At 42.6% G+C, this 16,000-nt stretch overlaps 1 protein-coding gene across 1 annotated transcript in view; it reads right to left on the bottom strand.

The window, feature by feature from the left end:
* The window catches only part of Thsd7b (thrombospondin type 1 domain containing 7B), a 938,083-nt gene extending 922,328 nt beyond the window's left edge, over positions 1-15,755 (bottom strand). Inside the window, exon 1 of the mRNA XM_085840847.1 lies at positions 15,363-15,755. The gene's annotated coding sequence lies outside the window, so the exon portion shown is untranslated. The remainder of the gene's footprint in view (positions 1-15,362) is intronic.
* Positions 15,756-16,000: the final 245 nt, after the last annotated feature.

Here is a 16,000-nt window from a genome sequence, read left to right as displayed (position 1 = left end):
GCAAAGGTGCTCAATAAATGCCTGCTCCTAGCAGTCACAGTGGCATTACTGAGTCTTCTCTCTTTTAAACAAACTGATTTACCATTTCTCTACTTCAATCTCTGCTAGCACCTTAATTTCCTTAAATTGACAGTTTCTGACTAAACGGAAACGGTTACAGAAAAGTAACTCTGGAACAAGGCATGGAGGCAGGTGCCTGCAATCTCAGCACCAAGAGGCCAAGGCAGGGCTACACAGGCCAGTCTGGGCTACACAGAAAGAAAGTAAAAGAGGAAAAGATAGGAGAGAAGGAAGAGAGAGAGGGAGGGAGGGAAGGAAGGAGGGAGGGGGGAGGGAGGGAAGAAGAGAGGGGGAGAGGGAGGGAAGGAGAGAGGGAGGGGAAGGGAGGGAGGGGGAGGGGGAGGGGAAGGAAGGAAGGAAGGAAGGAAGAAAGGAAGGAAGGAAGAAGGAAAAGAAAGGAAGGGAGGAAAGAAGGATGGAAGGAAGGAAGGAAGGAAGGAAGGAAGGAAGGAAGGAAGGAAGGAAGGAAGGAAGGAAGGAAGGAAAGGAAGGAAGGAAGAAGGAAAGAGAGAGAGAGGAGGGAGGGGAGGAGGAGGGAAGGGGAGGAGAAAGGGGTGAGTGGAAAAGGGGAGCAGAGTAAACCTGGAACCTAGAGTGTAAAACATGCATCTAAACTTTCATTGAGAAACTTCAGCAGTGACTATTAGACAGCTCATAGTCTTTTACAACATCTTATAGGCTTATCAAAACACTCATTATCTAACTATAAATCCCCAGCTTGTCTTGTCTTAGGTGTACATTCCTGTGCAGAATGCAAATGGGTTAGAATGGATTGGCTGGGAAGGCGGAGTCTGCCTATCAGGCAGGGGATAAGTGTTGTGGGCATTCTGTTCCATCATCTGGGATGGGGAATGAGACACAGAGGCAGGCACAAGAGATGCAGATGCGTATCCTGAGCCACAGAAAGGAGAAGCCCTCAGTAACTGTTTCTGTGCCAAGTGAGGCTGCCCCAGGTCTGGAGGAGGAAAGTAAGGGAGGAAGCAGAAGACCTAGGAGATCCCAGAGCTCCAGGATTAGAGGGACAGCTTGAATAGCAAAAAAGTAGAGATGAATTTTGAGCAGGAAAGCAAGGTAAAGGACTCAACTACATGGCAATGATGCAACCAAATAAGTAGAGAACAGCTCAAAGTGGATTTCAGGTGTTCTTGGAAGAAGTTCTTACTGGCAGTGCTGTTGGCCAGAATATTCTGTAAGCACTCCCATCACTTACTCTACACTCTGGATCAATAAACACAGAGGCTCTGAGGGCACCTGTGTCTGAGAGCACGCTCATCCTTACACTGCTTTAAGCTTCCACCCCTTAACTTATTGGCTGCAAAGTCCTCTCGGAAGAGGGGCATGTCTGTTCTTGCAGCATTTCCCCTACATAGTTAATAAGCTGTGCGCCATGAAGCATTGCTATCTTGTTAATAAATCAGAATTAAGTCGCATTTGATGCATGCATGTCTTGTGTAATCAGAAAAGGCAAATGTGCCACCTTCAACACAAGTTTGCAGTTACTCTATTTTATTTTATTTTATTTTATTTTATTTTATTTTATTTTAGCAAAGAATGTTGCATTTAATTCTCTTCTAGTTTACACTTAGTGCAAAGTTACTCATTTTTCTTGTATGACTTTTCAATGCTTACGTTGGCAACTTTAGAATAGAGAGTCCATATGACAGGGTGATAAGGACTTTGTCAATGCACACTTGGCTCCTTTAGTGTAGTAAGATTCCTGTGTGTGTGTGTGTGTGTGTGTGTGCATGTGGAAGCCCAACGTTGATGTTGGTTGTCTTTTTTAATCACTATCTTAATTTCTGCAACAGGGTCCTGTACTAACCTGGTGCTCACCATATCAACCAGACTGACTGCCCACCACAGCCCAGCAATGCTCTCATGTCCACTTCTGAAGCACTAGAACTGCTGGTCTGCATCACCACAGTCAACTTTATTGTGGATTCTGGGGATGGAACTCAGGTCCTCATGCTTTTGTAGCTGGAACTTCACCTAGTGAGTGAGTCACATCTCCAGGACCTTCAATTATATCTGTATGTGTCTTCATCCTGAATATGGACTGGAAAACATCCACTGAATTTGACAACTGGAAATGGGTTTGTAACTTTGACAGATGTGTTTCAGCTGTAGTCAAGACCAGACCTGGTAGCTTTAAGTGTAAGTTTCAAATGCAAATAATGACATGGTGGTTGCATAGCTAAAACTTTGGAACAAACAAACAAAAACAAGCTATGAACATGAAAGAAATTCTATATCCCTCCCCCAGAACTATAACCTAGGTAAACTGTTCTCCCCTAAGTTGCTTTTTCTGGTCAGAGTATTTTATCTCAGCAACAGATAAATACCAAACACACTCTTATGAGTAAAGTTTCTCTTACTTGTATAGAATCCACACTCTGGTGAGGATAGAGAGATTTCTCCAACCTCAAAGCACTATGCTTTTCTTCTCTCTACTCCTTCCAATCATTTCTTCCATTGTCTTCAACCAAATTCTATTCGTGAACTCATCTGATAACAAAGACTAGAAATGATTTTGCCTTTCCTCATCATTCATCGTGAATTTTCATTCTTGCCATTAGATGTATTTGTATACCTATACCTATATAGCCCACTATATTCTTTCTGCCTACTTTTACTTCTAAAAGGCTTTATGGCATAATGGTTTCATGCTATTTTGGGTACTTCTGCTCTTAGTTGTTGGGACTGAATGATGGCCTTGCTATTTTAGATGCTTTTATCTTGTCAGAATTTACCAAACATGCATGCTTGCCAAATGTGTTGCCAAATCAGTGGATAATTTTATCCCTGCCACACAATGGCAAATACCAAAACACCAAGACTGTTTATCTCAGATTGTAAGGATTTTGGTCTTGCTGCATTTAGACGATGACCATCTCAATTTTGAAAACCACAGAGTTTGAGAATGGAATGCAGCTTTTCATTCACCAGTAAACAAGGATGAACCTGCATGGCTAGCCTGCAGTGGTGTTATTGTTTCAAATAAACCCTAAAGAAGTTTTGCCTGTCTTCAACTTCAAAGGTCTACATGCAATGTGATTTCATTAGGAAGAAGAATCATGTGTGTAGTCAGGATCAGAATCAAAACGCTGGAAAAATTTTTGACAGAAACAAATACATAGATGGGGACCTAACTATCTCCCTCTGCATATAGGATCTCTTCATTGATAAATTCCCATACATGCCACTTTGTCTCTGCAGTATTCTTTTCTCTTTTTTCCTGCACATTTATACAAGAACTCCATGCAAACTCCTTTGTTCCTGGTGAATTGTGGGGTATCCTTCTACACCCCAGCTGGAGAAAAATAGGACATAGTACTACGTCAAGGAGTGTGGAAGCATTCACTATGAACTGAAAAACATTATCTTGGTCTATAAAAGTTGAGATCTATCATACTGATGGCACATTACTGCAGTCAGTCCTTACACTGACTTACACTGCCCCCACATTTTTGCACTGATTCCTTTTGCAGTAATCCAGGTATTATTTAACCCTACATTCTTCAGGAGACACTGCCATCCTCACAGAAGCATATGGAAGCACTGTGCTTGTGTGTGTGTGTGTGTGTGTGTGTGTGTGTGTGTGTGTGCTTGCATGATCACAGGAATGCATGCAATGCAATAAAACTCTCAAGTCCATAGGAATGTTTGGCAAGTGATGTTCATCTCAGCTACATCGTCAATCAGTATCCTTAGACAAGCTATAGGTATGGCTTCATCCCATGGCATACTTTTTAGAAATAAAAAGCATGACTGGAAATTCTGGTCCAGTTGATTTGTTAAAGGTCACTGACAGTAATCAACAGAGCTGAACATGTCAGACAAATAGATGCTCACAGTGGCCAGAAGAGGGTGTCAGACCTCCAGACGCTAGAGTGGTTGTGATCTATCTGACATGGGTGCTGGGATCAAACCCCAGATCCTCTGCAAAAGCAACAAACACTCTGAACCATTGAGTCATCTTTCCATCTCCAACATGTGACTTTTGAGCATCGCTTTCCACAGATAGATGAGTATACAGACAAAGAGAGGTGACAGGTATATGAAAAGATTATTCAATTTGCCACAGAAAGAAGATGAATATATCTCCTCGCCATGAAATTTCTTTATTGAAATTGGTTCTTTGTACTTGATTTTATCTATTCCATGTTATGGACACAGCAGGTATTTCATTAAATCACCATTCAGTTTATTCACATAGCTTACAAACACATCTTACATTTTACACTAGCTTGTTACTATGTGAAAATCACTTTCAATAAAAGCGTAAATAAGAGTTTCACTGGAAAAAACATCATGTCTACAGGCAGTGTGCTTGGGGTCTACTGCCTGCATACTCCAAATGCAGAATCTAAGGACCATGCACATGCTATTAGATGATATATCTTTAGAATGCATCATCACAAGAAACTTCCTTACTATGAAAAGTCAATATTTTCTTTTAATGAGCAACTAAAAGTTTGTTTAAGATACCTATATAGAGAGAGGGTCTCATCAAACATGACTTGAGACTACTGAAGTTTCACATTAACATGTTTCACTCAGGAGATGTTGCAGGCACAAAGAGAACCCAAGAATCCATATATGTCCCTCACAATGAGAGGACTGCCCTACTCTGATTTTTCAACTGAATGATGTCACACCCCAGAGGGCCAGTTCCTGTCAGAAATCCATCTTGAGCAAAGCCTTTCATCTCTCTGAGAAAAATGCTACCTGTCAGGAAATGAATCAATCTTACCAAATGGTTACTAGAGTTTGACCAGAAATATCACTCTGGTGGGTCACATGTCACTTCCGGCTGCAGTCATCATAACAAGGATGTAGAAAAAGAGGATCATCTTTGGGTGAAGCCCATCAGGTATATGCTGGATGATCAGTTAGGTTCATCTTAAGGGATAGCATTTATTCTCACACACTCCCTGCAAATGTACAGACTCTTGACAAGTCTACTCCCTATTGGACAGCCTACACATACACCCTAGCAAATCCATGGAAATGGACAATGAAAAGGGCAAAGAAAATGGGGTTTACTAAGCTGGGAGACAGGAGACAAGGTGACTTGGTGACTTCACACTGTGCATAAATACTTGTCAAATGGAAGCCAGACAAATTTATTTCATCTTCACCTGTAGAAGGCATATGGGATTTAGCCTTTTACAGATGAGGGTCACAGAAATCGTCTTGTCTTATAGGTTGAGGAACTAAATGTGTCTCCGAGAGACAGTAGGTAAGGGCTTATATGTGAGTGTGTGTATATGTGTGGTGTGTATGTTCACATTGTATGTCATTTGTCTTCCTCAATCTCTCTTCCACTTAATTTTGACATAGGGTCTCTCACTGAATCTGAAGCCCATACACTGAGCAAAGCTGTCTAGCCAGGATGCTCCAGGGATCTACCTGTCTTCATCTTCTCAGCATGGTGTTACACATAGTATTATAGATATGTGTGCAAAGGTTGGCCTTCTCACAAAAATGCTAGAGATATGAAGTCATGTAGCTTCTCAAATACTTCACTGTTTAGATGATCTCCATAGTCCCTAAGAATCTCCTCATACCAGCATTTAAGGGTAAACTTGATAAATATATGAAGAGACTGGGATACATGCTTTAGAAACCAACCAGGTAGTCAAAGCAAATGGAAGAGTGGCATTCTTGTGGGTGTGGTTTCAAGGCATACACAACAGGGAGGGAATCAGTAATGTACAGCTACAAGCACTCGGTGCTCACTGAAGGATACATTTTAGCTTGCAAGTATAAAACACAGATGGGAGTTTAAGACATGTTACATCAAAGAACTTTAGCATTTCATGAATAACTTGTCTATAATCCATACATATGAAAATGAAATGCATAGATATACACATGTAGTAGAATATTTTACTAACATTAAATTTAACTTTTTAAAAATATGTCTAGGAGGAAATGGAAGGGTAAACATGTGTTTTGAACCCATGGCTCACCATCCATTTCTGGTGAGAATGCTGTTCTAGAGTCATACTGTGGGGATAAATGCTGACCTAGGTCAATTCATGTACTATTACTGTATCTACAAAATAATAGTAGTAGTAATAGCAGCGCAAGTACTAAGATCTGGATGTGGTGGTAAACATATATAATCCTAGTGCTTGGGAGGTAGAGGGAGAAAGATTTCTGTGAATTCAAGGTCAACCTGTTATTCATAAGTGCCAGGCCAGGCAGGGCTACCCAGCAAACCCTTGTCTCGTTTGCTTGCTTGCTTGCTTGTTTGTTTGTTTGTTTGTTTGTTCAAATGAGGCAGGGTCTCTCATTAGCCTAGAACTTACTGGCTCAACACCAGTGATCTTCTTGTTTCCACTTGCTTAACCTAAGAGTATCAGCACAAACCATCACACCCAGCTTTCTTAAAGGGATTCTGGAGATTTGAAGTGAGATTCTCATGCTCTAAGACAAGAACTTCAGCAAAGGAGCCTTCTCGCCAGCCCCTCAAAAGTTTTAAAAAAGGATTTCCCAAACTAACACACATAGAGCAGCATCAGGAATGTAGTGTGACACAGAAAACCGTCGATCCATGCATCCTCTCTGCATAATACGCTCTAATATAGTTGTTTTTCCTCCGCCTGAACATCCACAAAGAGGAGGAACCCACATTTCCGTGAGAAAGCCTATCACAGTTTCAGACAGCTCTGAATATGAACATGTTCGCTCCTGGAATGAGTAAAAAAAATTCTCTCTGCAACTCCAACTCCTTTGCATTTCTTTCTATATTATTCTGTCAGGAGCAAAGAGGGAAGCTGGTCGTGTGCCAATGGCTGTATTTCCGTGTAAAATGTGAAGGGACTTCAGTATGGGACATGGGTTTATTATACAATCCCACAGAACTCCACATCAAAAAAAAAAAAAAAAAAAAAAACTTCCTGCTGACTGAGTAAGTTCCTTTCAATAAAGAGATCTTTTTAAATTTTTAAGTAATATTTATTTTTTTAATTATTTGTGTGTGGTGGTGTGTCTGTGTGTGTGTGTGTGTGTGTGTGTGAGAGAGAGAGAGAGAGAGAGAGAGAGAGAGAGAGAGAGAGAGAGTTTAGGTATACATATGCTGCGTATAGTATGTGTGTGGAGGCAGAGGACAGATTTTACAGATCAGTTCTTGCTGTTTGTCATGGGTTCTGGGAATCAAACTCAGGATGCAAGGCTTTTGCAGCAAGCACTTTTACCTATGGAGTCACCTAGCAACACCAATAAATAATACTTCAAAACATGTTTTAGGGGCTGTAGAGATGGCTCAGCAGTTAATGAGTATGCTTGTTGCTCTTGCCGAAGACCAAGGTTCAGTTCCTAGCCCTCATGTATGGAGGCTCACCATAGAATAAAACTTCAACTCCAGTGCATCTGATGCCTCCTTCTGGCCTTTACAGAGACCTGCATTCATATGCAGATACACATCCACACATACGTGCATACATGCAAGTAAATAATAACAAAGTATTTTTTTAAAATGAAAAGCACACAATGATTTCTCACAAATGCTTCACTCATGAACAGCTCCTATCCTCTCACTGACATTATTTCCTAGGACTAAGGTACCTTCACTGGGTACATAGTGACACAGAAACTATGAATATAAACATCATCTGCCTACCTCTCTCAACCCGGTCCCAGGAATGGCCAAGGTCACTGCCATGCACTCCTATTCGAATCTGAAGTCTTACCACTCCCTTGCTTTCTCTTGTGAATTCAAAGCTAAGATTCCTACACAGCTGCTCAAACAGTTCTGTTTTAATAACCCACTTAATGAAAAAGAACATGGATATGGTGGGAATTTTCTAGGTCTGAATTTCCTGAAACTGGCAATGGTTCCTCAGAAAGCCAACTAAAATAAAATGATGTCTTGCCTCAGGATTTTGCAACTTCTGTGGCCTTAGACAAGGTGACTATTCAGGAGCCATCTCCACAGAAATGAAACCATCCATCACCTCATGCCCTATGCCCAACCCCCAGGGAGGGAGACCTGGTTCTTTAAGTTTCAGGAAGTAACAAAATTTTACAGGGCTCGAGAAGTCAACAAAACTCACAAGTCTCTTGAAGCTCCTACAACTTACAAGACCCACAAGGCCCCTTCCTAAGGTTGCATGTGTAACAGTTACTATGGAAAGGAGAAACTACCTGCCAAGATGCCTCCAATTCATTGGAGGAACACCAGGAATGCAGCTTGTGTAAGCCATCACAATAGTAGCGTGAACCTTTCATGGATGCAGCTTTCTTTAAGGCACCCACCCTCCTGGAGGCAACCCTGATAAACTAACCTGTTCTCTAAGATAAGCCTGAGCAGAATTCTTTCTTGGTAGTCAATTGGGCCAGTGCTCTATCTTGGGTGAACAGATGTTTATTTTTTTTCTCATATTTCCCTAGAAAAGGTCATAAAAAAGTGCCAAGGTTCCCTCAGTCCCAGCATCCTAATATGAAAAAAAAAAAATGACACTGAAAATGTTTCCTGCTTTGAAATAGCAGTTAACAGGATTAGACAAAGCGGTCCTCATACACTCAGCCTGATGTGTAGCATGTCAGAGGTCATTGATAACTGGCAGCCACTGCCCTTGCCCACCTGTGTGCTGTTAGTCCTCTCCCAGTATGTCCTCAAATGGCTGTTGTCACCCAGGCCCCTGTCACTGTCTCCTCCAAGGCATTTTCCAGAACTCACAGTAGAGAGGACTGCCCTTTCCTACTCAAAGCCAGTGCCATCAGAACGCCACCAATAGATGCTAATGAGGAAACAGATTTAATCAAATAATAAAATTAGATTTTACCCCCTGAGTTGTTTGGGCAGAGAAAGGACTTTATGAACTACTCCAATCAGAGAACTCTCAGTAAAAACATAATTAAAACCGAGTTTTAACTCATAGGTAGGATTTGAAAAACTGCTGAGAGAGGAGGTGGGAGAAAAAGTGTTTGTGACCTTGTTGGATAAGATGTGAGTATTGTGGGTGTCTTGAAAGAGACAGGTTTGGTAGAAGAGCGCAGGTAACAGGAAGTTGATGACTGGTACAAGTTCAAGCTGATGTAGGATCTAGAAGGTTATTTTTCTATACAAGTGGCCTTTCTACTATTTTAGGGACCATCCAACAGTGTTTAAGTTTAGTCACAAGAATTAAAAAGGGGCAAACAAAACAGATTAGCAGGGAAAAATAATTGCTGACAATCTTGAGAGTCTGAGTTTAAGCCCCAGAATTTACTAGGTAAAGAGAGAAAAAGGACTCCTACAAGTTATTCTCTCTGACCTCCACACATGTAGACTATATGCCTATACAAGATCGATCGATCTCTTTCTCTCTTTTTCATACACACACACACACAAACACACACGGTAAAAAGAAATATCAAAGAAAATTTGAAAGATATTTCCTCAAAGAATTTTGGAAGGCGTTAACAACTCACCTCTCTGTGGTTGTTCGGGAAGCACTACAATTTAAATAATATGATAATTTTTGTAAAAACAAAGCTTTACAAATGAATGGAAGTCAGTATAAAAATAAATCGACTTTAATTCTAAAGACTAGAAATGGAGGAGTCAGGGAAGAAAAATAACTACTATTTCCCTGAAGAAAAAACAAATTTCTGTCAAATTCCTCCTGTACACATAATTTTGATGAAAGGTCTGAGCAGCTGTGGGGAAGATGATCTATCCATGTAGTGGGTGACCTTGATTAGAAATCTGGTTCTGCCCCTATTGCTTGTTTTATGTTTAAGCATTATCATGTTTCTTTAGAGAAGCAAATCAAATTGAAAATACAGTAGCTTTATCTGAATTGATAACTCCGCTGGAAGGGGCTTCCATACCTTGAGGCAATCAGTATGCCCCTGTTTAAATAGATATAAATGTTATAGGCAAAACACTACAATATACATGCAAACATATTTTAAATTCAACTCCATAGGATGCCAATGGTTGCACTTAGTCTTGTCCTAACTAAAATCATCCAGACATAATATTAACATATTACAACTGCTAGCACTCAGGTACAAGCCAACTGGAAGGTGCAATAGCCTAAAGGGGGAGGGGTTGATACTCCTAGTAGCTAAAACAATACCATCTAAGGAAAGTTAGGGGAGCCACCTGCAGGACACCATAGTGAAGTCGCCAAGGGACCCATTTACCTACAAGTGCAGAAATACTTTGATATTTTTATATCCTGTATGGCTGTATCAATCACAGTGGCTATAGATCACCCCCAAAACACCTAACATAAGCACAAACAATAGAAATCAATAGAGGAACGTCCAGAAGCAAACTCAGAAAGACATTACTGCAAGCGTCGGCGTTACTATAATTAAAACACCTCACTTATACCCAATGCATGGTGTGCTTATAAAAATACCATCTGAAAAGACCCAAAATTAATAAGCATTACTACAAAACTACAGACCAAGACCAAGGCAACTGAGCCTGACTGTTTCGAAGTTTCGAGTTCTTCGCAATGTTGTGATTCTTCCAAAAGAAATGGACTGTGCAGTAACAGAGTACCAGGGCACTAGTCTGCAGCCAGCCCTCGGGCAAGCAAGTGGAACCCAGCAAAGAGATTTTCCTGCAGTCAAGGCATTCAGGGATCAGTTGTGCGTTAGTTACTTGGGATTCCGTTTTTAGCTGCTGCATATTTAATTACAAAGGGATCACGATTAAAATATGCCTAGAGAGGCAAAAGCACAAGCAAGCCTTGTAATCTTTGCTGCAAAATCCCTTCTCCTCTGCTGCTGATACTCTTTGGTTGAATACAGGAAACACCGCCATGGACATTCCCTCCTCTGGGTCAAGAGTTACACTTTTTTCTTATGAGGACCATTTTTTAACCTATCCCCTCCTCCCCCCACAAAATAAAGAAATCTTCCAGAAATAAAATAAAATAAAACCTACCAGATGTGCATATCACAGCAAAGAGTTGTTTTAGAATTATTCAATCACAGATACCAAATAACCAGAAGCCAATATGTTCTCTGAGATGCTCCGAAATGTACTCTGTTTTTTTCCAGCTCTGTAGCACAGTCTCATAACGCACTAGTTCTTATATGGCCCCAACCAGGTGACTTGACTGTTTACTGGACAAGCTGAGTGTGAGTTCAGCTCTCCACCTTTTGCAGTGACCACAAGCTTTTTACCCACAGTGAAATCTATTCCACAGCACCTCTAGTGTTCTAAAAATTCACCAAAGGAGCAGAAGGAACTGAATTTCACTAACCGTCTGCTTCCCTCCTCTCTTCTGATACAATACCTGATCTAGTAGCTATGAGGTGCTCATCTTAAACCACCAGCTAGAAACAGGACATTTGCATCACCCTTCCAAGGCTCAAAAAGCATCACAGAAGAGGAGGAGGTTCAAAGACTGTAAGAGTTACAGGTTGGGAGCACTGTGAAAATACCTCCAAGACAGGATATGGCCATTGCCCTCAGGAACGCACTGTGATTGTGATTACCAACACAACACACACCTAAGACTGAACCCATCACTAGCCCATCACGGCTAGGAGAGGACTCATAATGTCCAACTTGTCACTGGAAGTCTCTGGACAATTAATGTGTGTTGAGAGAGTCAAGTGTCCCTGTCTTTGGTGGTACAGCCATTGATAAACTCTGCACATTCCAGTAAATAACTCTAGACTCTAGCTCAGCAATGTAACCCCAATTAAACACAGTGGATCCAAAGCAAAGATACCAAGTGGAGTGATTTTGCTGGAATGAAGGAAGATTTTAGTAGGAAAGAGAGAAGGCTCAGCAAGGATAACTGTAGTGAAAACTCAGCGTATATGTATGTGAGATTGTCAAAGAATAGAAATTAGAATAGAAAGAAATCATCAGTGGATTATTGCAAGCAACTAGCCATATCATTAGCCATGGCTGTTTTCTATGGGGGAAAAATCAGTAACATAATCTCAATCAATGGAGAAATTTTAAAGGAGAAAACCTGAGGATAAAACCATTTAACTTGGAGCAAGGTGCCAGTGATTTGAGATGTGCTCACCCACAGATTCCAATCAGACTCACAATAGTAAACTTGGAGAATTAAATCAGACCTAAAAGTCTTCCCACTTTCACAGGTTTGATGTGTTAATTATCACTTAGATATTAATCCTGCTAACAACTCTAAATTAAGGACTCATGGTATAGCTACGAAGCTGCCTGGTGCTAAAATGATTATGGCTGAGTGTCTTTTAAAGTTGTATACTGGGAAATATCTCCTTGTGAAGACATAAAGAATGCAACGTTAAATTCAGACTTGGAACTCTAGAAGTTTATGAGGGTCCTTCGAGTGGTTGAGAGTAGTGAGCTGCCCTTTTGTTGTTCAAGGCACAAACCTCTGTGCCTCTGAAGCCTAGCTGCTTATGGTGCTATTCATTTTCCCCCCAACAACTGGTATAGTTGACACTATTTAGAATTCTTTAATCTGTTTATCTTAATTGTTCACTTAATGTATTGTATCATTTGTCATTTTGACTGTTCACTGAATAGGACCAGTCAGCCTTTCTACATCATTCTATTCAAGCCTTTCAATCAAAGTTATTACGTTGAAGCCTGATCTTAACAAAGGTGTACAGAACATCAGGATTGCAGTTTGGGCAAGATGGCTTTTTATCTATAAAAGAATTGGATGATTCTAGCTTCAACTTCTGAAGTACAATTAAAAGGGGTTGGCAGACTGAAAATGGTTCAGACACTCCTCTCCCATTAACTTCCATCCTCGCTTTTCATTCTGTCTGTTTAGTCAGTGACTTAAAGACAAACTTCATTTTTTCAGATACAATAAAAAAAATATTCCTTCAGAAATAAGACTCACAGCAAGTAGACAAAGTTCTCAGTGGTCTTTGTAAAGAAGAACATCCTAAGTATGGTTTCCCTTCCACCCCTTCTCTTCCCCTTGAAAGGCAAGCTCAGTAGAGCGCAGAATAGTACATTCAGTCACTAACGTAACCAATGCCAATCTCCAAAACAGCAGTCTGTGTTTGCATGCTTTTTATGATTGTTTCCTATGTGTCTAGCCTTTCAAGTTTTTAACAAGCAACCACTTGGATGAAAAATAAATGAAGAAGGATGAAGAAATATTGCAAAGAACATTTTTGAAGTATCAATTTAAATACTGAGGAAAATATTGAGAGAAGCCATTGTATTTTAAACCCCACAATAGACCTAAGAGGTCCACATTCACAGACAGCACTCTCCAGGATGTCTCTAAGCCCTTGGGGCGTCTTCAGAACCCTGAAAGGTCTTCAGGTACACAGAACTTCTGGTTTCTGTCTATGAGAACAGGTGATACTTCTCCACATCCTCTAAAGCAGCATGACTCTCACAATTCTTAAGATGCATATGGATACGTTGCCATAGTCCAGAAAAATCATCTTTTCCATCCTTTTTCACTTAAATTTGCATGAACAGGAGTTTCCAATCCTTGGCTTCCAACAAGTACACAATAACCAGGGAAAGTAGAAGCCAAGCTGGAGGATTCCACTCCCTCCTGCTGTTCCTGTGCCCCTAAGACAACAGGGAACTTGCCAGGTTAAGTTTTCAAAGACCTAGTTAGAAATGGCACTGAGGTTTAAAAACAGGAGAGCATCGAAGGAAAGCCTCAAGATTGAAACTTTCTATATAACCCTCAACCCACAAAGTCAAAAGCACACACTCACCATTGAACAGGACTTCTTGATTTGGTTAGTGGTGTCCTTAAGTGGCTCTTGGGAAGCCTTAACTGAATTAGAAGGAGGGGGTTTCCCTGGAGATCAGCTCCTCCCAGTTACCCAACAACCCCAGATTGTTTCTGAAATGCCAGAGGGAATAAGATCTCTCTGACATCCAAAGATAGCCTGGAAAAAGGAAACTCCAGAAACACAATCCACAGGCACACACACACACACACACACACACACACACACACACACACTCCCCACAGGTTGGTTGGTATGACCCCTGCCTGCACGGATTACCCATCTGGTAATAAACCTCACAGATGTGTTGAGAAAACATCAGGCAGGTGCTTTCCACCTGATCACCACATACAAGAATACTTGAAGGAGGGCAGTAGCCCATTGCCAAGAGATCACCCCAACATTAAAAGGACAACAGATCACCCCAACATTAAAAGGAGCACCAGGATCCCTGGCGCTTTCTACAGAGTGAACCAAAGTCTTCTGATATCATTGGACTCCACTCACTGGGCAGAATTGAATCGCAGGAGCTCTTAAAGGATGCTCATTCTTTGAGAATTTTCAAAAGAAAAAAGTACCATTAAATACCATTCCTCTACAAGTGTGTGTGTGTGTCTGTGTGTGTGTGTGTGTGTGTGTGTGTGTGTGTGTGTGTGTGTGTGTGTAAGAAATACAGCCAGGGAATGCTTATTGCCCTCATCCTCAACTACACACACAACACACACACACACACACACACACACACACACACACACAGAGAGAGAGAGAGAGAGAGAGAGAGAGAGACTCCAAGCTTTCCAACTTCAAGACTCAATGTATGAGGACGCCTAGAGCTGAGGTTTCATTTCCCTTTTCAAATAACTTTAATAGTGTATAGAACATGCAAGATACAAAGTGGGAGCGGTAGGAGAAAGCATGCTCCTCGCTTCCCACTCTCACATGCTGGACCCGTTTTTTTTTCTGTCTCTCAAAAAGCAATGTGGTATCATGTCCAACCTGTGCGTCCCTGTCCCCCAGGACACCCCTTGCCCCCTCAAGAACCATGGGCATGTAAACTGTTGCTGTGGCCTCCTGTCACTGCAGGGAGAAATCGGAGAACGCCGCAAAACTTCTTGGCTTGCTCCGGTATCCTCTTGGGTCCCTGAGCACCCATGCGTGGATTTCACAGTCCGGGCTATCCAAAGGGGACCTTACATTAGACCAGTTTGAAAAACCTACAGAACTCCCGGTGCTGGGATCTGAAAGCTTTAAGGTTCCACGTACAGGATGGGGAACCACCGGTTCCTTTCATAGGTTCCCCACAAAGCAAGCTAGAACCCACCCCATGTGTGTTCAGTCCAATTGCCTGAGACCTATGCCCAAGTCGCGGGGTGTCCCTGCCTGCCCTCCCGATTAGAGGATCCAAGCATTCTACACCCCAGCAGCCAATCATTCCCGCAGCCCAGAGCCAAAGGCTCCGGTTCCAAGTTCCCGCGACTGGCTGGAAGAAGGGATGAGGGAAGGTGCCTGGCTATGAAAGTCTGTGCGGGAGGCGCCCCCATTCGGGGCAGCGATCTCTCCATCCGGCCAGCCAAGGGGACCCGCGGCATCAGTCCCTGCCAGCTGGGGCACAGCGCGGCCGCACTCACCAGCCTCGCCCGAGCCGCAGCTGCAGCTTCTGGGAGCCGACGAGCCCCGAGCTTCCCCAGTGAAGATGGTGGTGTGTGTCGGAAGACCACCCATTCCAGCGTCTGGCAACCCGGCTGCGACTCTGGCTGCTCAGCACTGAAGCAGGAGGAAGAGGAGGACGAGGAGGAGGAGGAAGAAACGGCGCAGTCGGACGCCATCTGCTGTACACCTCTGCGCATCCATTGGCTGCCTGGTGCGTCCCCGGGAGCCGCGGGGCGCCGGGCCGCGGGGAGCCACCTTGAGCCTAGCCTCCCACAGCAGCTGCTCCAGTGCCCCTCCCTCATGCCTTCCCCTCCTCCCTCATCTCTCCTCCTGGCCCTCCTCCCCTTCTCTGGGTTAGTGCACCCTTCAGACCCCAGGACTCGCCAAACCAGCTCCCCTGGGTGAGCAGCCTGAGGTGCAACTGGCCTCAACCCCCTTGGCTCCTCTGCACCCCTCAAAGCCAACTGTTTTCCCAACTCTAATGCAGGAGTGCAGGTGCTGGCTAAATGAGGGAGACTCCCCAGCTGGGCTGAGCACCTGGTGCCTAACCACTCTGAGCCTGGGGTAGGCACAAGGGAAAGTCCAAGGGAAGCTGGGGTGGGGTTGATCTTGGCAC

Source organism: Mus caroli, unplaced genomic scaffold (genome assembly GCF_978045245.1).
Source record: "Mus caroli unplaced genomic scaffold, Mus_caroli_1 scaffold_1, whole genome shotgun sequence".
Classification (NCBI taxonomy): Eukaryota; Metazoa; Chordata; class Mammalia; order Rodentia; family Muridae; genus Mus; species Mus caroli.
Note: the sequence above shows the minus strand (reverse complement) of the source record. Positions and strands in the feature narration are given on the sequence as shown.